The 11,732-nt window shown below is 45.4% G+C and overlaps 3 pseudogenes; 1 reads left to right on the top strand and 2 right to left on the bottom strand.

Annotated features, from left to right (window-relative positions):
• Nucleotides 1-493: 493 nt before the first annotated feature.
• On the bottom strand, nt 494-2,071 carry LOC149343643 (uncharacterized; annotated as a pseudogene).
• Nucleotides 2,072-2,292: 221 nt separating this feature from the next.
• Nucleotides 2,293-3,788, bottom strand: LOC149343642 (uncharacterized; annotated as a pseudogene).
• Nucleotides 3,789-8,769: 4,981 nt separating this feature from the next.
• LOC149343641 (uncharacterized) lies at nt 8,770-10,189 on the top strand (annotated as a pseudogene).
• The last annotated feature ends 1,543 nt before the right edge of the window (nt 10,190-11,732 follow it).

Raw genomic sequence — 11,732 nt, 5'->3', positions numbered from 1 at the left:
CAGCTTCGCAGATATAGCCACAAAAACGCTCACCAGCGCAGTCAGCTACGGCATGGCCCTTGGAGGAAGAAAGAATTTTCCTTCCGTGTAGGCGCCGCCATGTTGTTATATATCTGTCGATAGGGCTTGCGGACCGAAATGCACGCCGGTGCTCACAGTGAATATTCGGCTAGATACGAATATTCGCGTCGGGTCGAATATTCGAAACAACACGAATACTTGGATTTCGAATCGAATTCGAATACTAAAAATATAATATTCAAAATATATTCGAAAATTTCGAATATTCGCACACCCCTAGCAACTACTAGCACAATTGTATTTTCATCTCGACACAGTAAAACAGAAAAGGTGGCTGAAGAAAAAAAAAGTGCATGTGCCGCAAGAAAAAATGAAAGAAACAAGAATTAGGGGCTTTTACCCTCCAGCTAAGTTTTATTTACAGACGCGAAACTTTCAGTGACCAAGTCAATAAAGGAAAGTTTCCAACTTTTCACATCAGTTTTGCTTTCTTCTTTGCAGATGCAACAACTTCGGAAGCGCTGAGCTTTTTGCAAGCATCTTTAGCGGAAAAATGCATGCGTTGTGCTATGTAAGAATGCAAAAGCTCTGCAGTTGTACTCTCTCTGTGAGAGGAGCAGCCAACACTTGTCACATCGCTGTCTTTGAGCGAATCAAGGAGGGCCCAAAAAGTATCTGAACAGAGGCTCTTCTTTTGCAGCATAGGCGAAATCTTGATTTCAATTGCGCGGAACATGTTATAGAGTTCCCATGATGGCTTCTTCTGGCTCCCCTGCTTGAATTCTCTCCCTAGAGTGAGAAATGCCTCTGGGAATTCTGAATTTGAAGACTGAATGCTACTGACGCACTCCTGACACTTCTCACATTTCAGAAAGGATTTTACGAGGTAACCACACAAGTAGTATATGACGCAATCCTGGGCTGATGGTGTGTAATATCCGTGATAGGGAGCGACGCGTTCCCCGACCTGTGCGGATGCGTAGATTTTAGAAAACTTCCCCTCAATGGTCTTCTGAAGCTGCTCACGTGATGCAAGCCGTTCTTTTCTCCCAGCCTTCATCGTCTCTTCAACAGTGACAAGAACGAATGTGTGTTCTTCTATCACATTGCTACCAACACAAGCACTTATCGGTGCGTACAAACTCAACAGCCTGTATATGTGACAGAAGCTTGTCGAAGTGGGATGGTCCTCATCACCTCCGTAGCTTCTGGTCATCCCAAAAAACCTCAGAAAAATAAGATGCATGACTTTTTTTTAAAGTTAAAACGTGCAATGAAGTCGATTCTTAGGCATTCCAACTCTAAGGAGATTGAAAATTTTCAAAATATATGCAGTTTAAATAAACGGGACCATTTTCAATATGGTTTCCGGGTGTTCTACTTGTTCGAAGTAAGTAATTCAACTTAATAAGAGTCCACAAGTAAAAGAAAGAAGAAATTGCTCCCGTTTGTACTGCTTACCTCTAAAGGATCCTGATTCAGCTTTCCGGTAAGTACACAAGATGCTCCTTGCGATAAAAGATCTTTCGTGAGGTCTAGGACTGACGCAAGAGTAACACGAAGAGATTCAGTGATAGGTTGCGAAGCAAACAACAGTTCCTTGAGAAATGTGGTTCCTCTTCGTCAGATTTAGTGCATCAAGGAACTTCTGCATGACGTAGAAGGTGAACCAGGAGGAAAGAAACAGTCAACAATGTTAGAGAAAATTTGCACCCATTTGCGAGATGTTTTGTTTATATGTGCTTACCGCCATTTCCTTCGAGGAGCTTGTTATTCCATACTGAGGCAGTTTTATGTTTAAAGTATCAAATAGACTGTTCACCATGAGCATGAACTCGCTACTGCCATCACAGTCTTCCAGTCCAGGCTGCTTGAGCCGCTGGTAGACCCTTAGCCCGACTGCAGTACTGCGGCTCAATAGCTATAAAGAAAGGAATCAATAGAGTGCTGTAATATGTGTCGCAACCGCGCCAAGGAGTTCTAGTTCGACTGTGAATTTGGCACACACTTCAGCACCTTTACTTACCTGAACAGCCAGCAGGACATTCATTTTTCTCATATTCTTAGGGCTTACATGCTCTCTAGTCAGTTTAGGCACGACGCGTAGCTGCTGTTTGCTATTAACCTCCTGTAGTATACGGTAGTGGTCATAGCTGATCTTATGCTCGCAGATCGGCAAGTTTGCAAAAACTTGCAGATCGAAAACAAATACTTCTTCGAAAACATACAATGAATGTTTGTTAAAAGTAATCTTTAGCTCACCATTGCGTACTAATGATGAAGAAGATGGTTCCTGATGCACTTTATAATGTGCGGGACATCACAAAGGAAGTACAGGTGCTGCCCAAGTACAGTCGGATGGTCCACTTTGTGCTTCGGTGCATGCAGCTTGCCTGATATGCGAAACTGGGACCGCATGGCCTTGTTCGTGCTGGCTCCATCACTTATAACGGCAACAACAACAGCATTGTGCTTGCTACGCTCTACAATGGCCTCCAGAACGAGCCTTGCTAACACCTTCCCAGGTGCTGCATGTTTTCTTGCAAAACTCGCAATGGGCTGAACCCAGGACTGAAAGAGGGGCACGAACATAAGAACCAGTGCGTGGTCAGCAGCTATAGTTGAATCGTGGCCATATAATTTACAAAGCCGTTAATCTTATAAGTGTGCTTGTTGAAAGCAACAGCCTGCCGCACCTTCATTTCGTCCAGTATTTATGTTCCGCAGCGCTGCACATCTGATCTGTCCTTCATGAACGCTCCGACACTGGCGAGAGCTACCTTGTTAAACCCGAACTCACAGGTCATCCCACGCATGATCTGCCTTAGCCGGGTGGTTGTCAGAAGCGGCAGGAGCTTCATCTTTACCATGAGTTTGTACGCTCTCGGACTTTAAATTCGTAAGAGCATGTATGTCACGAGCCATTCTGACCTATAGCGCTTTCCCTTAGGCGTTTTTGCTTTTGCAGCTTGAAATGCTGTGCGAAAGGCTTCCCGCTGTGCATCACGTATTTTTTCCAGTGCTTTCTCCAAGACATTTGGTGACACCTGCGAGAGCCGGTGCTTTAGAGCATCGAGTTCCCTTTTCGCTTTTTCACGAAAAGCAGTTGCCCTAATGACTCTTTTGCTTAGGTTCTTAATTACCCATCGCGCCTTGCGTTGAGACTTCATGCCCTTTTTTGCTAGGCGCTCCACTCTGTCCTCAAAATTTTTTTTTCATTTTCTTGCATGGAGTACACAAGGTCTGCTCAGAGAGAACCATGCATTTCTTACTGTACCATACACCATCAGATTTCAAGGCGGCCATTGAGGTTGAAATGCTAGGGAAAAGCTCACTTCGACAGCCTGTGCAAGCATTCAGGAAATTAATGTACTTCTCGTCACGTCATTCAGGCTTGCAAGTGCAATTTTCCATGTAATTTCAAAGTAGCTCCTTTCCGGCACAAGCACACCTCGTGCACTGACATCTACAGACAAGTTGTTTCGCACAACTACAGCTTTCTGTACTACTACAACACCGTCATGCTCCTCCTGCTTGTAGGTAATAACATCATTGGCTGAGGCTCTTACGCACCATGTCACAAAAGTTGGTGTGTTTTGCAGAATAGAAAACCACGGTACATTTTCAAGCGTGCGTTTGTCAGCGGCGACCTCACGACGTTCAGCGCTCTCCGGAACGTCGAAGCCGTCTTCTGCTCCTCTTTTGCTCTGACAGGCGAAAACATCGGCGGAAGCCACTGACGTAACTTCGGGTGACTTCCTTGTCATATTGCTATCGAGATGAGCCGGTCTGTTCGTGATAATACATGGCACCGCACCCTCCTTCAGCGTCCACCTACCTCGAGGAATCCTAACGGTTTGACCAAGGTCAATTGAAATAGGTCGCGAAGCAGGAGCAGAATGCGGTCCAGAACCAAGTGCTGGCGACATCAAATTAGTGGAACTAAAGCGCCAAAATGAAATTAGTGGACAGACACCACAAGAAGAGGGAAATAATTAGGACATATTTTGTATTTCAAAAGCATTCAAAAACAATTGCAGTGATTCCTTTTTAAAATGTTCTAGTTGTGTGCATTTTGTTAGAAAGTATAGCGCTTGCTTTGTAAAAATTTCTATGACAGCGTTCGCTCAGAGCAGCGGCAATAGCAGCGGGACGATGCCAAGGTTGACGGTGCTCTGATGTCATACCCTTGTCATATCTTTTGACCATTCTGCTTGCTTTTGTTTGAAACTCGATTCTGCTAGCCCTACCTTTTCCTTGTTGCTTGTTGCTCGAGTTCTTGGTGTGCATCGTTCGTGTACAGTTTCCGCTTTTCCCTTTTGCCAGCGCTTCTGTGTAGTTTCGTTCGGTTGGGTGCGGTTCTGTCGCTTTTGCCCCAAAAGGGCATCGTCTGTGGCCATGGGGCTCCCGTACGCAAAAAAGAGGTGTGCGGTTGCACGATGTACGAGCGATAACTTGTCTGGCGGAGTCACATTTCATCGCTTTCCCAAGGACGTGAGAAGGTAAGCTTTGTGTCTGCTGCCCCTGCATGTTTGTGCGGTCATGTCTTGTTTTGAGTGTAGTTAACTGCTTGAGTGCGCTTAGTGTATCGAAGTTGCATGTGCACGATACACAGCCGTGAGCCGGTGAGCACTCTGAATGCATGCCGCTGTCATTACAAGTAATGAATGCTTAAAACAATTCAACTGCATTTTCTACATTCGTGTCGTCTTTAAACTGCGCCCGGACTCTTGTGTGGCAGTTTCATCAATTGAGGAATGCAATGCATGCCGCTATGTGACGAGTACTTAGTGCTGAAAACGATTGACATGCATTTTTTACGTCTATCGTGTTTACTTTTAAACTATGCCCGGACTTTTCTGTGGCAGCTGCAAGAGTTGACGATGGCGCAACTGTAATGCGTCTCGTCTATAACGAACCCTGAAAGCATGTGTAAAGTTTACGTGTTCCGTGTACTGTCCCTCATTGTCTTGTCCCGTTTGTCTCTAACAGATATTGGTGCGGGCAATCTTGTGTGCGTGCGTCAAACCTGAGACGCAACGGCATAAGTGCCGCGGCCTAATGGCAAACCACGCTGGTAGGCCAGAAAGGCCAAGCAGTACATGTACGTACGTATACATCATTGAAGACGACACGATGGCAGCGGAGGCACAAGGAACACGGTCACCGAAACATGAGTGAAGCACCGGTTCCATCTGCTCGTCGGCACGTGAAGCCTGCAGTTGAAACAGGCGGACCACGAAGCATGATACGGTGCCATGAAGACCGGAATAGTGGAATCATCGTATTTTGTGAGCATCTGTGTACCAATTCTTTCTTTATCTGTACTAACTGTTTTAATGAGCTTAATAGCCGCCGTTTCTGTGTGATAATTGTGTATTATGGCTGTTTTTCTGGTGGCCTTCCATTAAGTCTGTATCCTAGCGTTAAATTGCTAGATCTATAGGCTTGCATTCGCATATATTTTTGCGTTCCTAAAGACGGAAAAAACGGCGCTTGTCGAAGCGTACACTCCCTCTGTGAGAGATGTGATGTGTTGTCAAGCAAGTCAAGTTATTAAAAGCGCTTAATTTTTAATATGAATTCACTCCCTGATACACACACTGTAATAACCTTTCACGTTTGGGTGCGTGTCATTTCATTTTCATGTCTAGATGGGGTAATGGAATGTTGTTAATCTCTTAGACAAGAAAATATGGCCTCCCACAGAGTGTAGTCATCTCGAGCAGTTGATGCATAGACTGTGTGTCATTGTTTCCTGCTGCTCATTTTACACTTCACCTTGAAAGTGCATACAGGTTCTGTGACAAAATGCTACAAAAAAGGGCAGAAAGGAGTGGGTGGCATCTGCAATGCCTGCTATGTATCTAATGCACTTGAGCTACAGCCAGCCTGACAGGAAGTAGACAGGGGAGAAGATGGGATTAATAGCGACAGAAATCATTTACTAGTATATTTTAAAGGCTAACTATCTTGAAATAGCTCAGGCACCGTGTGTTGGCTGTGCCCAATGCACATGTATGTCAGTAGTTCAGTAATCGCTCGCATACGGTGAAGAGCACTGCCAGAAAGCGGGATTGTTGCCATGGTTATATTATTAGCGATATGTAACATTTCGCATCCCAAGGGTCCGCTTGTGCTATGGCAGATGACGTAGTGAGCTGCTCCAGATTACTTTCGACCGTCTTGCAATATCAGCACAGGCACAATCAGGATTTCATTTCAGTACCTGGTTTCCAGCAGCAGAATGACAACCACTGATACAGCACCATGCGTGACTGCAGATGAGGTGTTTGCCATTGTGCAGGTCCGCGGCCTGGGTTCAGTTCTGTGCCAACGCAAGCCTGCAGCAGTTACAGCCGTGCCAGCTGCGGGAACGTGCAGTCTGTTCGCTGCACTTCAGGCCATCGGAATTCTCGCGTCCTGGACGGCTACACCGCGCCGCTTGCCCATCTGTTCCTTACAAGAAAGGTAACCAACAGTGCAAATGGTATTTTCAATCAAGCATAAATGCTCCAAAGTATAGCCAGTAAGAGAACATTTAAGATGTCTGTGCCATTATATCTTCGATGTATTTATGCTGATTATGTGATAAATTATGCAGACTGGTCACTCAACGAAAGAAGCAGCCCCGCTGCTGGCCTCGACAGTGCTGCCTGCCACAGGAGGTTCTTCTCCCTATCTGGTAATTATGTATGAAAAACCTGTGAGAAAAACCCATTGTCCTCAACCAAAAAGTCGTCGAAATACATTGTGCTAATAGGCTACCAACCGCCCCTGTGTTAACAGTAGCGCTTTCTGCTATGGTTGGTGGTACTGCTTGACAGCGGTGGTGTACCCTCAAGCATGCGTGACCATGTTAGGACCATGGGGGGACGGACCAATTACTGAAGGTTGTTAGTTTCCTTTCTGGGTATGTAATGCAGCTGGTACAGTGGTAGCATTGTTCATTTAACTTGCAATGTGTGTGTAGGCAGCCGTGCTGCTCCCCATTCAGACTGATTTGTCCTTTGTTCTCTGTGTAGTTGATCACAGCTATGCGGCGAGCGCTGAGGAGGCCGAACCGATGGATGGCGTAACATGTTCGTCTCCTACACAGCCCCGGGTAGATGCTTGCCCTCACGCCTCTGCTACAGCTGGTGATAGTAAGTAGCGTTACTCAATAAGCAAAACAGTGGCATTATACCTTTGGAAGTATTAAATACTGAAACCATTTGTGTTAGTAGGTTCCATGGTTTTTACTGTTTCAAACTGACAACTCTCCGTTGTTATGAGCGTTGCTTTGTCATTTGTGCAGTGGGTGATACGTGTGACGTGGGAAGAGGAGCTGAGCAGGGCGAGCTTATGGATGGCATGGCAGTTTCGCCTTCTGCACAGCCGTTGGTGGAGGCTTGCCCTGCTGCGACTGCTGCTGCTTGTGGATGTAAGTGACATTACTCAGTAAACAAAACAGTTACATTACATATAGAAGTGCGAAATATGGAATCCGTTTGTGTCTGTATTCCAGCGACTTCTCTTCAGCATAGTACTGTCGGAAGTAATAAATATGTAAATAATTTCTGTTGGTGTGCCCAGCGATTTGTTTTCAACGTGGTTTATTTGTTGTGGCTGTTCTGAAGATTGAAAGATTGTTGCTTTCTGTGTACAGGTGACCACACCTATGTGCTGCCTGGAGGGGATGAGAAATTTTTGGCGCCTGGGCAACTACTAGTGGAGGCTTGCACCGGCCCCTCCACTGTTTGTTGTGGTTAACGTAAGTACTGCTACCGATTCAGGGAAACTTTCGCGATGATGTTTTGCTCTTACAGTACTATTCCAAAAGTGAAATAATAATCATAGTATACAATTTTCTACAGCGCACTGGTGTAAGACGCTTAAAAAAACTGTGGAGATACAACTTAGACATTGGGGTAGGGACATGCAAACATAATTGTTTCGATCAGGCATGGTTATTGAAATTAAATATACTTTAGAGATGTGAATTTTATACCTGTATGTGGAAGATATGTGTTTCCTCTGATGGCTGCGATTTCTCATCTTGCAGCGTGCCATGCCCACCGTTGCAAGCACAAGCTACATGCGCTGAAAGTGAAGGCGCGCCGGTTCCGGGACCAAAGCATGAGGCTGCAACAAAGGCTCCAGCGACAGCGTCAGATGAGGACTGTCGCCGAGATAGTGGAGGGCGTTCGTGCCCACGTTTCGCCAGCCTTCGCATCACTTGTTGAGGCTCAACTGAGAATGAGCCACATTAGCAGGTTTGCCCGCCGATGGTCCTCACAGAACAAGTCGTTTGCCATGGGCTTGTATTTCCATAGCCCAAAAGGGTGCAGACACTGTAGAAGGCTTCTTAAGCTCCCATCTGTCAGGTCACTGCAGCTCTGGCTTCAACGTGTTCCTCTGAGAGTTGGATTTTATCCGGAAGTTTTTCAGCTTCTGAAGCGGCGTGCAGGTTCGTTTCCACATGCAGACAGAGACTGCAGTATTGTTTTTGATGAAATGCACATATTGAAAGATCTGTCATACAAACCGTCAGCAGACAGATTTGAAGGGTTAGGAGAATGCAGTGGGAAGCAAGGTGCAAACCTAGCAAACAAAGCCCTCGTGTTCATGGCGAAAGGGATTGGCACTCAGTGGAAGCAGCCGTTGGTTATTTTTTTGCTCATAGGGCTACACCTGCCAATGTACTTCACAGTCTCATTTTTCAGTGCCACGACTTGCTATTAGAAGCAGGCCTTGAGCCAGTGGCTGTTGTATGTGACCAAGGGAGCCAAAACGTTTCCATTTTCTCGAGCCTTGTAAGTCCTGAGAAGCCATTCATTGAGGTCAATGGCAAGCCACTGTTTTTCCTGTTTGATGCCCCTCACTTGTTGAAGTGTTTGAGAAATATGTTTTTAAGTATGATTTCAAGGTTGGGGACCACATAATAAAAAGTGCATACGTAAGAGAAGCTTACGAAAAAGACCGCCGCCTTGAAATCCGCTCCATGCCCAGTCTCAACGATAAACATTTCAACCTAACCTTTAGATCGAAAATGTGCATTAAACTTGCCGCGCAAGTTTACAGTAAACACTGTGCAGCCGCAATGTGTGCTCTTCACACATACAAATAACTTCCAGCCGAGGCCATGCACACGGCGAAATTCATTGAAAGAGTTGATCGTCTTTTTGATAGCTTAAACAGCTCGCAGAAGCGCGCCAAGTCACCATACGCATGTGTAATGGCTAGTGGACCAGTGCACAGGGAGTTTCTAGAAGACTGTACCAAAGTTTTCGAGAACCTCGAGGTGCTTGGATGTGTGCGGCGACTGCCCTGCATTCGTGGCTTTTGCCTGACTGTAAGGTCTATTCTGCTTTTTGAACACCTGTCGACCCATTATGGTTTCCAGTATTTGCTAACACGTCATTTGAATCAAGATGCTCTTGAAAACACATTTGCCATCATTCGTTCGAAATGCGGTGCAAATGCTAATTCAACCTGCTGCCAGTTTAAGGCATCATTTCGCCATCTTTTATTTAGTGAGTAACTTGTTTAAGGTGTCTGACAAGACCAACTGCAACGAGGATATGGCCACTCTTTTAGCAACACTTCCAATTGACTTATCTGTGCCTTCCACTGTTGGTCCAGTAGTGACCTCACTATCTTTCAGTGCCTCGGAAACTTTACCCGGTTGCCCTTCTGCAATGGTAGAAAATAAGATAGTGTATTTTGCGGGCTGGCTGGCGCCAAAGTTTTTAAGGTCCCATTTGTGTGTTTGTGGTGCTGATCAGTGTCAGCTGATGATTGACAATGCAACCTTTTCTCGTGAGAACCAGGTGCTGTTGTACCTAAGCAAAAAGGGCGATGCGGAAGGTGATTTTGGGAAGCTTTCAGTTCCAACCCCCGCTATGACCTCCTTTGTCACTGCGTGTGAGCAGGTCTTTGTGGGCTCTGCCAACCACCTGATCTCCAAGGAAGCAGTAGGGCAGTCTCTGTGTGCTCTGCTGCGTGAAAAGGTGAAAAGGTTGAGAAGACAGTAACTGTTTGTGGTGACAACGTATACGATGAGTTGTTCTCTCTTTTTGCTAGGGTCAGACTGCACTGGTTTGCTCGTAAAAAGAATGGAGAACTGCTGAATGCAGCAGCAGCAAGCCGCAAGGTTTGGACGCAGGTTCGCAGATTAAATACATGAAGCTGTCAACAAAAGGACCATGACCAATGCAAATATGTTTAATGCAAATGACATGACGCTATAGACGGGCATATACGGAAAGAAATGAGCAAGTTTTCGTTAATGTGACATAATGACTTTCGTCTCAATGAAAGAACACAGTGGAAGTACCGTCCAGCATCCTTTTGTTTACTCCCTTACCATCCTGCGGCTTGAGCTTGTTCCGATAACAGTTCGAATTTATGTGGAAGTTTTTGAGCTGCTAGAGCGGCTTTCAAGTTCTGCTCCGCACACTTTATGCAATGCACATTATGAAAAAGCTGTCATAGAACCTGCCAACTGAATAGTAATGAAAAATACAGTGGCATGTAAGCTGTGAACATCAAAGCCCTCGGTTCCGTGATAAAAGAGCTGACACTTGATGGAAGCAGCCCCGTGGTTATTTTTTTTTTTGCTCACAGGGCTACAACCGCTGTTTCCTGTTGCAGTTTTTCTTCCAATGCTTCGATTTCCTTTTACAAGTTGGTCTTGAGCCAGTAGCCCTTGTATGTGACCAAGGGAGTAAAAACATTTCCACTTTCCTGAGCCTTGTAAGCCCCATGAAGCCATTCATTGAGGTCAATGGCAAACCAGTGTTTGTGCTGTGTGATGCCCCTCATTTGTTGAAGTGTTTGAGAAATATGTTTAAGTATGATTTGAAGGCAGGGGACCACATAAAAAGTATGTAATTAAGAGAAGCTAACGAAAAAGACCGCCGCTTTGAAATCCACCTCGTGCCCAGTCTCAATGATAAACATTTTTCTACGAACATATGTATCGAAAATGTCCGTTAAACTTGCCGCGCTAGTTCTCAGCAACCACTGCACTGCCGCAGTGTGAGCTCTTCACATGTACAACCAACTGCCAGCAGAGGCCACCCAAACGGCGAAATTCATTGAGAGTTGACAGTTTTTTTATAGTTGTAACAGCTCGCACAAGCGCGCAAAGTTTAAAGCAGTGTGTCGCAGTTTTCGAGAACCTGGAGGAGGTGCTTGGTTGTATGCGGCGACCGCTCTGCGTTCGTGACTTTTGCCTCAGTGTAAGGTCTGTCCTTCAGCTTTTTGAACACCTTTCGTCCCATTTATGGTTTCCAATATCTTGTAACTCGTCATTTCAATCAAGATGCCCTTGAACACACATTCGCCAGCATTCCAAGTGCAGTGCAAACGTCAATTCTACCTTCCGCCAGTTTAAGGCAGCATTTCACCATTTTTTAGTCGGTAACTTGCTTAAGGTGTCTGAAAAGACCAACTGTTACGAGGATATGACCTCTCTTCTATTAACACTTCCAACTGACTTGTCTGTGCCTTCCACTGTTGGACCAATAGTGACCTCACCATTATTTAGTACCTTGGAAACTTTACCAATGATTGCCCTTCTGCAATGGTAGAAAATAATGTGGCGTATTTTATGGGATGGCTGGCGTCAAAGTTGTTAAGGTCCCGTTTGTGTGTTTGTGCTCCTGATCAGTGTCGGGTGAGAATCGACAATGCAACCTTTTCTTGTGAGAACCAGGGGGTGTTGT

This window comes from Amblyomma mixtum, chromosome 5 (genome assembly GCF_055824585.1).
Source record: "Amblyomma mixtum isolate Tamu chromosome 5, ASM5582458v1, whole genome shotgun sequence".
NCBI lineage: Eukaryota > Metazoa > Arthropoda > Arachnida > Ixodida > Ixodidae > Amblyomma > Amblyomma mixtum.
Note: the sequence above shows the minus strand (reverse complement) of the source record. Positions and strands in the feature narration are given on the sequence as shown.